General features: G+C 38.8%; 1 pseudogene; it reads right to left on the reverse strand.

Moving 5' to 3' along the window:
* Positions 1-11390: 11390 nt before the first annotated feature.
* LOC149154616 (uncharacterized) lies at positions 11391-13712 on the reverse strand (annotated as a pseudogene).
* Between the last annotated feature and the right edge of the window lie 1150 nt (positions 13713-14862).

A 14862-nucleotide genomic window follows, 5' to 3' on the forward strand; every position in this document is an offset into this window, starting at 1 on the left:
CTATGACTTCAACATAGAGTATGTGTGGGGAAAGCACAATGTGGTGGTTGATGCTCTATCTCGAAGACCAATTGGGTTATCTATCATGAGCATCTGCCATGATTGGAAGGCTCAGTTGTTAGTGGAGTACTCCAAGGATAGGAGGGTATGCGAGGTATTAGAGGCTACCCATGCAGATGAGAGTTACCGTGTGATGGATGAGGTCATCTATTACAAGGGGTGCATTTACTTAGTTCCCAACTCGCAGTTGAGGGAGAGGGTACTCTAGGCAGCACATGATTCACCATTGTCTAGGCACCAGGGGTTTCAGAATACTTATATGGTTGTCTGAGAGAGATTCATGTGGAAGGGCCTCAAGGAGGACATGTTGCAGCACATATGGGAGTGTGAGGCTTGTCAACAGAACAAGGGGGAGCTGACCCACCCTGCAGGATTGCTACAACCACTTCCCATCCCGGAGGGGAAATGGGAAAGTATTTCGATGGATTTCATCATAGGGCTCCCCATAGTGTAGGGGAAGGATTGCATATACATAGTGGTTGACAGGTTGACCAAATTTTCCCACTTCTTCGCCATTCCCACTAGGTACATGGCTGCACAAGTTGCTGAGTTGTTCTTCCGGGAGATTTTCAGATGGCATGGGCTCCCCAAGAACATAGTGAGTGATAGGGACAACAGATTCATGGGAGGCTTTTGGCAGGAACTCTTCAGGTTGGTTGGGACAAAGCTCACTCTTAGCACCAGCTATCACCCTCAGACAGATGGCCAAACAAAGAGTGTTAATCAATGGTTGGAGGTTTACCTGAGGAACTACATGATCGGTCAACATAAGACGTGGATTCGGTGGTTGCATCTGGGCGAGTACTTCTACAACACCATGCACCACATGTCCATCGATATGACTCCTTTCTGTGCCCTTTATGGATATGATGCATTAACTTTTGCTGATATTGTTTTTGGAGACAACCGGGCCCCAAAGGCCAAATATTGGGTCCAAGAGAGCCAAGATATCCTCAAGGCTCTCAAGGATAATTTGGTGACAACCCAAAATCAGTAGAAACTCTATGTAGATCGACACAGGAGAAAGAGACACTTTGAGGAGGGGGACTTGGTATACCTCCGGCTGCAGCCTTACAGGTAGTCCACAGTGAAACAAAGGGGGTCGAGAAGCTACAAACACGCTTCTATGGGCCCTACCGAGTGACTAGACAAGTTGGGGAGGTGACTTATGAGTTGGAGATGCCTTAGGGGCATAGGATCCACAATGTTTTTCATGTCTCATGCCTTAAGAAGGTGTTGGGACAACAAGTGACTATAGCAGTTGTTCTATCCCCACTAGATGATGAAGGTCACTTGGTGTTGGAACTAGAGGCCATTATGGAGAGCAGGGAGAGGAGACTGAGGAGCAGGACCATCAGGGAGTTCTTGGTGTGCTGGAAGTAATTGCCGGATGAGGATGCCACTTGGGAAGGTGAGCACATATTGGATCACCCAGCTTTGAGGTTGCTTGAGGGAAAGCAACATTTGGGAGGGGAGGACTGCCATGTCCCTTCTCAAAAACATTAGTAACAGGGTGCTGCTACACCAATTTTGCACATTTTTTACTTAGGAAGAGGGCCCCACACTTCGACTTAGGGACTTAGGGGTGAAATCAAATTTATTTGGCAGCTAGTGGAATGTGGGGGCCAATCACAAGGGGAATTCGAACTAGCCATTCGATATGCTTTGAGGGAAATCAAATCAATGGATGGAGGGGCCCACATGAGGCTAAGGAGGCCCAAGGAGATATAAGGAGAGATCAACTCTCATTTTGGTTCATCTTTGACATTTGCAAGCAAACACACATCTGTTCACTCTGCTGTTTAGTGAGTCTACCGGTCGTTTAGCCATGAGTCTCTCCCATGGGAGATTCAACCTCTACTTTGGGGGACCATCTGTGCCCACCCTAGGGAGGCTATTCTATAAGAGTTTTCAGGAGTTCTGGGACAGTGATACACATCAACAACTAGCGAAGAGAAGGAAGTGCATATTTCTGGGCAGCCAGGAGTAACGCAGAGAGAATTTTGGACCAGCAAGGATCACATAGCTTGTTGGGAGGTCAGGGAGCTAAGGTAGCAACATTGGATAGACATTTTTCGCTGAAGCTTTCAGCTAGTCGAAGCAACATTCCAATAATTCGAACCGCAGGGGTTGAGGGACAACGTAGAGGCCACACAACATATTTTCGTGGTACTTGGGAGCAACTGAGTTGGGCCAAGAGATTATCCGGGAAGTCAGGGATTGGATAGCATGGGTGAAATCAACATTGTGGGGGATTTTTCAAGTGGATTTACAAGCAGTTTCTAGCAAGTCTAAATTCACAGCTAGAGCTAAGGTGAGGCTCTAAGGGGGTCAAAAATCAAAAGTCCAAACTAGCTAAATTCCCTTTTGGGTTTTTCTGTGTTTTGGTCAAGGGTTCCAGGGTTAAAATCATATAAATTTCTGGGCAATTTTAGTGCACCTTCAAGCCATTTGAACTTAAGTAGAGCAATAGTTTTCTAGGCAGCATAGTGCAAATTGGTGCAGTAGCTGGGCAACCTTCAACTCAGCCATTTTCCTACCTGGGTTTGGTCTTGCTTGTCCTTTGAGACAAGCCCAGGTGCACCATTCCATCATCTATTGTATTTGACTTGTAGAAATATAATAAAATGGCTCAGAAGTTCTCCATTTGTAGCTTTTATATGGGTGTTTGCTGAATACTTTGTTTTTGTGATTTGCTGCATGTATTATTCTCTTGTTATCACTTTTATTCCTATTTAGGATCATTACAAGGACTGACATGCAACATACCTGTGTGACTGTCTATGAAGATTGCGCAATTTTCACCGGGAGCTTGGGAGACTGACTGCCAAAACTACGCAAGGAACAGTCCGGGTTTTGGAGGCTGACTGACTGGTGGAACTGTGCAATGCATAGTCTAGCCTGGCTTGCTGAGGACTGAAACTGTGTAATGCACTATTTCAGTCAGCAGTGACATGCAAACTAGCAAACCGCATTGTGCAGTTTCTAGGGCCAGTAAGGCACTGCCTCCCAGAATTGCGCAATGCAAGTTTGGAGGTTAGTGTTGGGCCAGAATTGTGCAATTTTTGGAGGGAAGACAGAGCCTTCACTTCCAGAATTGCGCAATGCTAGCCAAGCAAGGCAAGGTCCGGGTTAAGGCAGCCCAGACCTGCCGACGGGCGACTGAAAACATGAGAAGTTTGAATGCATAGTGATACTGAGTGTAAACAAGAGTAAATGATCATGCATGCAAACAATAAGTGCAAGATTCAGAGAATGGGAAAACATGCATGTGTGTGAAGCGGGTCGCCGCAACGACGACCGTTGGTGCAAAAATAGTGTCATGCATGCGACCTCAGTGAGATGCAAATAAAAAATGAAACGGTGCTTCTAAAAGCTAACATAAATCAAAATGAAATCAAGCACCCATTGAAATCAAGTAGACAACACTTACACAAAGTGAAACACAAAAAGTGACAGAAATGCAACGCAAGACATGAGAAATAGACTTACCCAGAAACGGCTAAGCTGAAAGTGCCGAAGACTTCTGGATGTGATGTGGGATGTTAGAGCTGCAAGATCGATGTGAGGAATGAGATTTGGAGCATACAGTTCATAAGATTTGATAAGATCGAGGTTATGATGCGCATGCCACAAATCTAGGAAAAAACAACACTTGGTGGGATGTTTCTAAAATGATCTATGCATGTAACCTCTAACTGCTAAAAATATATCCTCAGATCTAGGGATGTCGTTGCATGCTGCCTTTTGCTATTTTTGGAAAAGCAGCCCATGCATGTAAATTAGTTTTTCTTGGTCCCCGAGGGAACCGGTCAACCAAGAGGCACATGCATCGGTCTGTGAACCTCAGATGAAAAATTGCGGAATTTCTGGGCTAAGCCGGGCTGGCTGTCCCTGAGGGATTGTGCAATTTCTGGGGTACATAGGTGATTGTCTCCCAGAATTACGTAATTTCTAGGCTGAGCTGGTCACTGCCTCCCAGAATTGCACAGTTTCTGGGCTGAGGCCTAGTGCTGGGTTAGATTGCGCAGTTTTCTGAAGGAGGAATGCCTGACTATTCTGCGCAATTCTGGAGCCAAGAAGGTTGTCCAACTAATTTGCACAATTTCTGGAATGAAGGCTAGTTCCCCTCCAGAATAGCACAATTTTCTTGGGGAGTCTCTCAGCCAACAAATAGTCTAAGTCCGGAATGCCGACCTACAGGAGGGAGACAAACAAATTGACATGCACAAGCCGGCAGGCCACTGAAACTCAGCTGAAGCTTGTGTACTTGACAGTGCAAGACATGCTGCTAAGGATGGTTGGTAGGGAGGCTCCAAAATGAAGCTAAGGCAAAATTTTGGAGGGTGGTTGTAGCCGCTACAATAAATACCCAATACTTTGAAAGAAGACTTATGTAAAGAAGTTGACTTAGTCATAGTAGAGATCTGGAGGGTCCTCCTTTTTCTGCTTCTTTCACTTCTTGAGTAATGTGAGCTTCTTCTCTTTTCCTCTTGTTGTTGTCCTTCTTAAACTTGGGACAATCCCTTTTGTAGTGTACATATTCTTGACAACCAAAGCATTGGACTTTGGACATATCTTTGTTGCTTGTTCTCCATGGACCAAACTTGCCAAATTTTCCCTTTCTTTTGGCCATAGCAACAAATGCTTTCTCCTTTGAACCTACATCATCTTTGGCTTTGAGTCTAGTCTCCTCAATTTTACATAGAGACCAAAGTTCACTTAGTGGGGTAGCTTCCTTCTTGGCATATATACTTGATGCGAAGTTGCCCCAATCCTTAGGTATATCATTAAGTACTATAATTTTCATTTCTCTGTCAGACATGACTTCTCCTAGCTCTTGTAGTTGACCTCTCATTTCATAGATGCTCATGAAGTAGGGAGCTATTCCTTCATTGGGTATCTTCATCTTGTACAATTCATTGTGTAGCAATATCACTTCCCCAACTATGCTAACTAAGAATAGCTCTATCAACTTATCATAGATTTATTTTAATGTTTCAAGTTTGGAGGCATAAGGAATGAGAGAATCCTTGATGGATTCTATTAGAATCCTTTGAGCTCTTGTCTCATCCTTATTGTACTTTGCTAAGGCTTGAGTTTGTTCCTTAGCAGGGATAGTGATAATCCCTTGGATATGATCTAGAAGTTCATTCTCTTTGAGAAGTAAATCAGTCCTCTTTTTCCATGCAAGGAAATTAGCAGTCCCAACCAATTTTTTTGCTTTCCTTGCAAGAATACATTGTAATACGTCGAAAAGAGGACATACAAATACTTGATGGTGTTGGTGATGTAGAAGTCTTGCTTCCTTCTTGAAGATTTGATGATTTGTCTTCTTGGATCTTGATGATCTTCAAATTGTCTTCTTCAAAGAGATTGCTTGATGATGAAGACTTCTTGGAGTGTGAGGCTTGATTTGGAGTGCTTTCATTTTGAAGATGATGTAGCTTGATGTAGATTCTTCTTTGAATGGATCTTCTTGTAGGTGCATTTATATGAAAGGTTTTTCTTCTTGCTTTGTACTCTTCCTTGATGGAACTTGATGGTAGACCTCATTGTCCTTGATCAATTTGAAACATTTAGCTTGATGCTTCAACCTTGTATGTGTTCATGAGATGCGCCTCCTTGATGTGTCACCTTAGCTCTGATAGCATGTTGAAGAATCTAGGGCATATTAGTTATGATAGGATTCTTCTTGCAATGATAACAATTTGTGAAGAACTTTTACTTTTCTTGTTAACTTGATCTTATTCTTATTATTAGTGTATGTTATTCTTACTTCATAAAACTGTTACAAAAAATACAAGAGACAAGAACATAAGATGTTGGCTCTCTTCTAGGGAAAAACCTCTCTCTCTTAGAGAGGAAAACCCTTCTTGAAATTTCTCTTATTGAAGCTTCTATTGATAAATGCAAAACTCTAGACCATTGACAAGAATATCCTCCAAGCACAAGTCTTTGTCCTTCTTCTTCTGGCACTTCATCCTCCTTCTTCTGGCACTTCATCCTCCTTCTTCCAACACTTCATTCTCCTTCTTCCAGCACTCCTTCTTCCAGCACTTTATCCTCCTTCTTCGAGAAATTGATAATAGTCCTAGTTATGCTTGTTCTAGAAGAGATATTATTCTTTAATCCTTAGTATACTTCTTTACTTATGATGAGGACCTTATCCCTTCTCTAATCGAGCACTTTCTTGAGATATAGTTGCAGGTCTTATATGACAGCAGTGAAGCCCTAGTTTCTCGCACATGTGATAGGATTCCTTCAATATACTTATGCTAGAGTCCTCTTTCCTACTTCGCTTGAGTAAGAGGCCTTATAGGCCTACTTTTCTAGCCCAACCAATGAGATATGTATGACTGTGATAGAGGGTTGCTATGACAGTAGAGAGACCCTCTTTTCTTTACACGTGTGACTGTCGTTGACATTAGAACAATCCTCTAAGGCTCGGTGTTCTTCCTTCCTTCTTCGCTGCATTAGAGGATCCCTTCTTCGTTCCGTTTCCACCCTATAATTTTCCTTTCTTCTCGCTGATTTCAGAGGTGATCTTCATTACTTTTGGAGGAGTGGACAAACCCTTATATCTAGTGGTCTATCCCTTCTTTAGGCTGACTTGAGGCTGAATTATTGACATGAGGTTGACTTGTCATTTATCCTTCGGATTGCTTCATTTAGTGATGTCGTTGCATGGAGGAGACTTGTTGACTTTGCTTGGAGGTATTTCTTTGACTCTAATTCATAAATATACATGGGGTAATATGCCCTTAAGGGTATTCAACATTTTTTTTGACTCTTTGACTTCCCTGTAGCACTTTGACATGTGATAGACCTATACAATGAGTAAGAAACTCATTGATATAAATAACAAAAACAATATTTTTTTTCTTTTATAAATACAAAGATCAAAATTACAATTATGAAGAACAAACCTAGTTACACTTTCTTCAACACATGGCACTTAATCTGCCCCTCAAAGCCCGAGGATTACAGATAAATCTTAAAGGTTTTCCTGAGGATTCCAAGTAATATTACCCCCATAACAAAAAAAATTGACACTGAAACTGATTAGCTACTAATTACAACAATAAAATAATCCCAATCTACTAAGGAAGTATATAAGTCCAGTTGTATGAGTCAGACCTACAAAATAAAAGAAGAATACATGACATCTTTTATTTGTCCTATTTAAAAAGTTATACCCAATTCCCAGTTCAGATTGGGTTGCCAGTTCTCAACGAGGAAGGGAAAATGGTATTAGAACCCTAAAGCATTTTGTACACCGCAAAATTGAATACTTAGTAAGGTAAAGAAACCTATCTTGGGGAAGCCAGAGGTAACCGAGGTGGAGAAGGGTGGAAGAGTCTCATTATATACCAAGGAGGATGACTTATAACTAAGTTTTCTTGGAAGATTGAATCAACTCCAAAAACATGGAAAAAAGGCTGGCTTTAGGCATTGGTCTGCAATTTGCTTAGAACTCAAGCATAAAGTTCCATGGGGGTTCAATGTTCATCTTAGGCATTATGAATAAGGTCATAATCCCAAGAGAAATTAATATCAATAGGTTAAACCTTTGGAATAAATAAGTGATTAAATATTTTGAAATCATTTATTTTACACGTTTAAGGGGAGGTATAATTTCAACCAATGTCTGTGTTGGTTCAGTCTTTGAAGCAACTTCTGGCAATGGCAGGTTTTAGACTTTGGTTTGTGCATCTGGATGACAAGTTATGGAAAGTTTCAGTTAAGTTTTCAAAGCAATTTTTTGGATATGTTAATATATTTTCTGAAATTTGTACACCTTGGACAGACACATGGACATTTTTAAATCAGACTGAGAGGGCATTTTACGTAGATACATATTATCTAGTTAATTAGTGTCTGAATTAAAATACCTATCAAATGTGTGAACAATTTATATATATATGCAAAATAATCCATGACATCAGAGGTATGCACCCTCAAAAAAAAAATGAACCTCTAGATATGGCCAAGGTTCAAATTCATTTTACCTATTGTATAGTAAGATAGATAGCTTATGTTTCTATTAAAACCAAGGTGGAGAAACCTATCTACTGATGAAGCATCAAGGAGAATGAGTCACCACCATTCATTAATAGATTTATTCATCCAAGCCTTGTAAGACAATCATCATTAACATATACAATTATTTATTTTTATATTTTCTCTACAACCTCAGATGTTAGCAGAGATAACATCAGGGGATGTTGATCACCCCCTACGGGCTTGGATGATAGGAGATATAGCATCAAGGGGTGTTGGCCCCCCCCGCTTGACAACCGTGGATGTTGGGACAGACAGCTTCAGGGGGTGTTGACAACATCTGGTTCTCCAGAGTAATTGTATGTATCTACCCTACTGCTTTGTTTTCTTGCTCCATGATCCTAGAATTTAGAACCTATATAGCTTGGATTAGATCTGAATTTATCATGATTTTCTAGGAGTTACCTTTGCACTCCCACTTTGTATTCCACATTTTTGTACTTAGCAGTCCCATTGACCTATTTGTGGTCATTTGTTGAACATTAATAAAAGTATATTATCTTATCACTAGCTGTCTAGTCCCTTCTCCTCAACCCTTACTAGCATTTCAATATCATGTATTCTACATGTTCCTGCATGATAACAAGAACAAGAATATTGATTTCCAAGGAAGAACCCTAGGTCAAGAATGGATGCAACACCTCTTCTCCAGTTAATGTAAAGGTGCTCATGGAGAATTGCTCAAAGCCTTGAAACCTTTTCTAGAACTTCTGCATCTACCACTCTTGTTGTGTGTGGGCTACTAATTGGATGAGCCACACCTATTTAGCTGATTTTGGATCATATTACCAATATTTGATAAGAATGTTAGCACGGTAAAGAGATTACAACCCATACTACAAGGACTAGCCATGCCACAATTTGAACTACCTTAACATCTGTACAATGTATATTACCACAAGATTTAGGTTGCAAGTAATTTCAGTCACATTGATCGATTTCAGAGATCTGGGGATGTAATAATTCCCTTTGATTGTACTATGTGTCAATCATTACTGTAGTTTAGCATTTTATATGCAATGGTAAAATTTTTAGAGATGCCTTCTGTAGTGCTTGCTAAAAAATTCTACATATAATAATTTCAATATTTAATTAAGATAAGATGATGAGAAAAAAATGGGAGTCCTACTTAACAAATAAACAAGGAACAATTGTTAAATAATAAGTAGTCACTATGGTCATGTTGTTACCTCATTATATGTGGCCCAACCCTTGCGCTCAACCTTTTTACTGACTGGACATAGTTAAACATTTGACAGTAAGTGAAACAAACCCCCAAGGCCAATGTTTAATACAAATATAACTACAAGCATGCCCTAACGACACCATGTATAACAAACAGAAACATTATCTGCCAGTGGATCAAGATTTTTTTTGAGCTAGTCAACCACAGGGATTAAACATAAATCCACACATATTAGCTACCCACATTCTCTCCATGGTTGGGGAGCTCCACACCTAGCTTGCATTTGACCTCCCTCTGTGTCCCATGAATGCCATTACAAGAACAAACACATACGAATCTACAATCGATTTATATCAATTCCATTACCTCTAACAACATAAAGACGTCCATCCATCAACATGTACCAAAAGAAAATTTCAGTAAGAAAAAGAAAGAGAATAGGTGAATTGTGATCATACACCTTTCATGTTGAACTGTTGTAGTCCCCTCCCACCCTTCTCCTCACCATTGACTCTAGGAACTTTTTTTCTCTTCCTTGTGCTATTCAAGTGCAAAGGTACAATTGATCAGTAATGCTCTATCTCAAACATGACAAATACACAACCCCAAGAAACCAACAACATAGAATAATGCATGAGACTCACCCTGCAGTCTTTGGAGAATCTAAGTTTGACTGATGAACATCTAAATGTTGTACCCTTGCCATATGATTGTTCCTGGAAGGCGTTGCAATTGTTGCATTACTACCTCTTGATAGAGAGCTACCACTTACACTTTCCACATAAATTGATTTCCCTGGTGCACTTGTAGAAGTTCTTGAACATCTACCAGCAATTTCATTTGAAGGATATTCTCCCTCCCCTTGCTGAAGAGTTGATTTATTTTCGTCAACATTCACTCTTGCACAGAATAAAGTTAAACATTTTCTCAAATTAAGAAATAAATTAAATATCTAGAACTTTGTTAGGAAAGAAGACTAAAATACATTTACAATCCAAATTGTGATTAACAGTTGACAGTAATTGGCAAGTATGATCCTTCATTGGCAACTATTCTCTTCTTATTAAATCCAAGCATGTTTCTATTAAATAGAAGGTTGGCCACTTCAACACCTTCACTAAGCTGGTAAGTACAAGTATCCAATGTCCTTTTTTCCCAATGCAATATTATAAAATAAGTTTGTATTTTCAAGACCTGATGTCTTTTACAGGGGAAGAGGAGAAGAAGTAGGAGGTAGGAGTAAAGAACAACCCAGGAGAGGCATATGCCTAGTACAAACTTCTTAGTTTTGAATAATGTTGTTCAGAACTACTGTTGTTATAAGCACATAAATCTTACTCCTTTAAAGTTTTAGGATTTTATTGGTTTAATAATTAAATGCTAGCAAAATTTGGATGTTGGTAGGTGCATGGTCTAGGAGCAGATCTAGACATGCTATGTGATTAGGGAGGTGAGTTTGTTTGTTTGTTTTTTTTTTAAGTCAAATTTATTTTCATGGTGGTGGATTGATTTGACAATATATTGTGTCAATTTTGATAATACTATCTGTGGGTGATTTCCTTGGACACAATTTTCTTGGTTGTCCACATGGATACAAAGTATGTAGCTGGCTTATTCTGGTTGAATACTACTAATCTGAACAATAAATTTACATTTCTCTTCCATAGGAGGATTTTTTTGGCATTTTGCATGATATGTTGGTTGAAATGCCAGAAGTCTCTGAACTCCATCCTGTCCCTGATGCATATGTACCTATCATGAAGTTTAAGCTCAGAGGGATATCTACTTTTTTTTTTGCCAGTTAGCTTAAAACCTATGTTTCATTGAATGATTAAGCCATACAATACAATAAAGATTATAAAATTCCTTATATGTATTTGACTTCGATTCTAGAATTTGCACTTGAAAATTGGAAGAAAAGATTTCTTTCACTTCATAAAAAATCTTAATGTTACAAGCTCATATGATACTTGTAGTAATAATAAAGCCATAGATCTACATTAGGGGGGGATTTATTTACAAAATGTATGCATGCACGGGATAACACAAATATTTATGTCAACAAAATCCATTTAATTCCTTACCATTGTTTCTTGACCTTTCTCTTTTTCTTGCTATTTTTGGCATGATTCTCAGTCTTCATGCCAACATTTTCTAGTACACCATTACTAGTGTCAAACATCCCAGTTGCCATCACATTTTGAAACCAATCAAGAAACAATTTTTTCATATTTTCATCTAGGTTTGTAGGTACATCAACGTTTGTGCCAACTTTGTGAGTTGAAGTGCCTCCTCGAGAATAATATTTTCCAATAAGGGTAGTATTCACATGAAAAGGTGGCTTGGTTGTGTTTGGAGGACACTTCATACCCTGTCAAATGGCTCGCTTAGTTACATCATATACTTTGCTTAAAACATAGGCATATGCACATGGTGTGTCCTCCTTTCGAAGCACCCCAAATAAAAATGCATGGCCTATTTTTTCAACCCATCCATCTCCATCTTTTGCTTGATGGTAATCTTGGCAATCCTGGCACCACCTAGCTCATGCTTTTTTCCTGTCAGTATGTATCCAAATATGTGAACCATTGTGTTTTTTGAAAGCTATTCTTCTTGAATTTGCTTGAAGGCCACCCGTCTCATCCTCAAACATTAGCACGCCTATATAAAAAAGGGTTGTTCCAACCACTCCTTTGAACACTAGTTCTAAAGTTACAAAGATGATTGACTATCTCCTCCCTCCTTAGTTCATTATCATAAATTTTCCTCTTAACTGAATCCAATAGAGCCTCATATCCATTTTGGAGTTTTTAAAAAGATTCCTCAATGTTTACATTGTCCATATATTTGTCAGGATGAACCAACATTTCCTTTTTCTTGTACTCCTTTTTGAGGAAATCAATGTCTATGTTCTTATAACGAGATAAAACCAACACTGCATAGTGATCAGGGCTATATAATAGTTGGAATACTTCCTCTCTAGAAGATGGATCTCCTCTAGCCAGGCCACTGGTTGAGGTCCCTCTTTCACTATTTCCAGACTGACTATATTGAGAGCTTTCACCAAATTGCATAGCTAAAGCAAAATTACCTTCTTCACCATGAGGACCACTGTATTCAAATACATGAGAGAAATTTCTTGCCTTGCCATTAGTTCCTTTAGATTTTGGATCAAAACCTCTCCCTTTACCTTCTTTTGCATTTTTCTTTAGAAAGTAAATCAAAATGTCACTAGATATGAAAACCAAGTTCATGCACAGAACCATGCCAAGCCATCCCACATGAAATTTAGCAGAATATATAGAGTACATAATTGTAATCAACAACACTAGATGTTCATGATTCATAGAAAAAGAAATACACGCTGCTATAGTCTGTAAGTTAGTAATATGAAAGCTACCATGTATACATAGAACCACCATCCTAATAACAACCGTTGTCAACAATGAAGTAGTGTAGCCAAAAACAAATGCCATTGTGCAAACTACACACTGAATCAATAAATCCCAAGCTCAAAAAAACATTGAAAATGTATGCCATTACGGCGAAGCTAAGAAATTTGCACCAAATAACCACAAAATAGGATGATGTGCCCAAATGAAGAAATGATTCGATGCCTATGAGACAACATTCCAACCAAAATATGAAAAATAACAGGAATAACCTCCCCAAATGCAATAGCCATGTGCAAAATATGGGCCATGTATGCCAAATTCTATGAACAATAAATTCTCTTGCTTGGAAAATAGTTGCAATGAATGTCGTTAATACAAGATTTTGCTATTGGATCCATTCTGAAGCTTGTCTAAACAGAGTAGATGCACATGAAAATTTACTCATCCTATTCCCTTTTAGTTGTTGGCAAATGACATGCATCCCATTCTCTATGCTTTCTTGCATCTCAGAGTACTGAGTATTGGTGGCTTGAGTAGCGAAAAGTATGTCTATGTTTCAGATTTCAACATTCATCAACCTTTCCTCATACTCCCTTGCCTCACCGACATTAGTTCCATCACCATCTCCAACAGTTATTTTCCCTCCATTTTCTTTGGATGTACTTACTTTTTTTACTTGGAAGAATTTAGTTTTGTACTCGGTTGTTGTCCAGATAGGGAAGTATTTCCTTAGAAATGTTGGGTTTTGTAGGTGTTTCGCCTTGTTTACCATCTCCTAAACCTCTGAACCTCTGTGATTTGGTCCTATAAACATTGTTATGATTGTCTGGGAAATTAATATTCTGAGCATTCTCACTGTTGTTTCCAGATCCCTTGTGTATGACTGAAGTTGCAAACCTTGAACCCATTTTTCTTGAGGGCATACCAATTGACTCTAAAGAGGCAACATTGTCCACTAATCCATTCTTTTCAAACCCCTTACCATGAAAGTTACCCTTTCTAGCCATGAAACCAAAAGCTACAGGCCTTCTGATCAGTCCTGTGCTAACTCCAATATGAATGATTCACCACCATAGGTTTCCACAAAGGCAAGAACTACATATTTATGTTTAATATTTTCTTTGGTACAATGGAACTAGAGTCTCAACATGGGGAGAGTTAAATGGATTTCAAACCTTGTTGGATTTTTTTTGCCACTACTTGCTTCTGCCAGGACCAGCTGGAGAAAAAGCAAAGTCAAATGTATTCAATAAGTTGTTCGATAGCCAAAGGAAACACTTAAAAATGGCACCAACTAGGCATTGAATATGTCCATCGTCAGTTAGTAAATGAACTGTAGTCTACACTAGAGATGTTGCAATTTGCGACTTTTTGTTTTAGCTTTCACTTATGTGAAAGCAGCGTAATGGGGCTTCACTCCAAGTGCAAGGCCCTATGGAGAGGGAGGTTGTGAGGTATATGTATTGATTTTATCTATGCTAGAATATCACTTTGGGTTGTTCCTGAAATAATTTACTCCTATAGATAGGATAAATCAAATATTCATATTCATAAAATAACGTTATGGTTGGCTCTATTTTTAAAATCATTTTTGCATTTCATTGGAGGCTAATTGTGGCATATCACTCCTGCCACTAATTATTTTATTTAGAATCAGTGCATATTTTTTAATTTGAGTTATGCATATCATTTGATCCTCATTAGGGAATTCATTTTTGATTTACAATTTTGTATTGGCATGTGTATAGGATTTTGATATCTCTCAGGATTCAATACTTTGTGATGTTGATGAACAAAGTACAAGGATCCTGAATGGATGTAGAGTTGCAGATCAGATCTTGCACCTTTTCTATTCTTTTCTTTTCTTTGCCTTGTTTCCAGTCACTGTTGCTTATCACTGTGAATATATTTTATACATTTTCAAACAAATTTAGAAATAGTTTTCTTAATATAATTCATCCTTCTTTTGTTTCATGATTTCTCTAATAAGGTGCCTCTCTAGTTCACCCATTGCTACTTTTTTGATACAGTAGTCAACTATGTCTTCACACAAAAAGGTGGAAAGGTAGTTAGGCTCACCAACAATATCTGTGCTTTACTAATATGAAATATCGATTAGAGAATAAAAATGTGCAAAAGAAAAGAAAAGTGGGCTTA

The sequence above is a fragment of the Pinus tabuliformis genome, chromosome 9, assembly GCF_031772625.1.
Source record: "Pinus tabuliformis cultivar Carrire ecotype Pingquan chromosome 9, CPIR1, whole genome shotgun sequence".
Lineage (NCBI taxonomy): Eukaryota > Viridiplantae > Streptophyta > Pinopsida > Pinales > Pinaceae > Pinus > Pinus tabuliformis.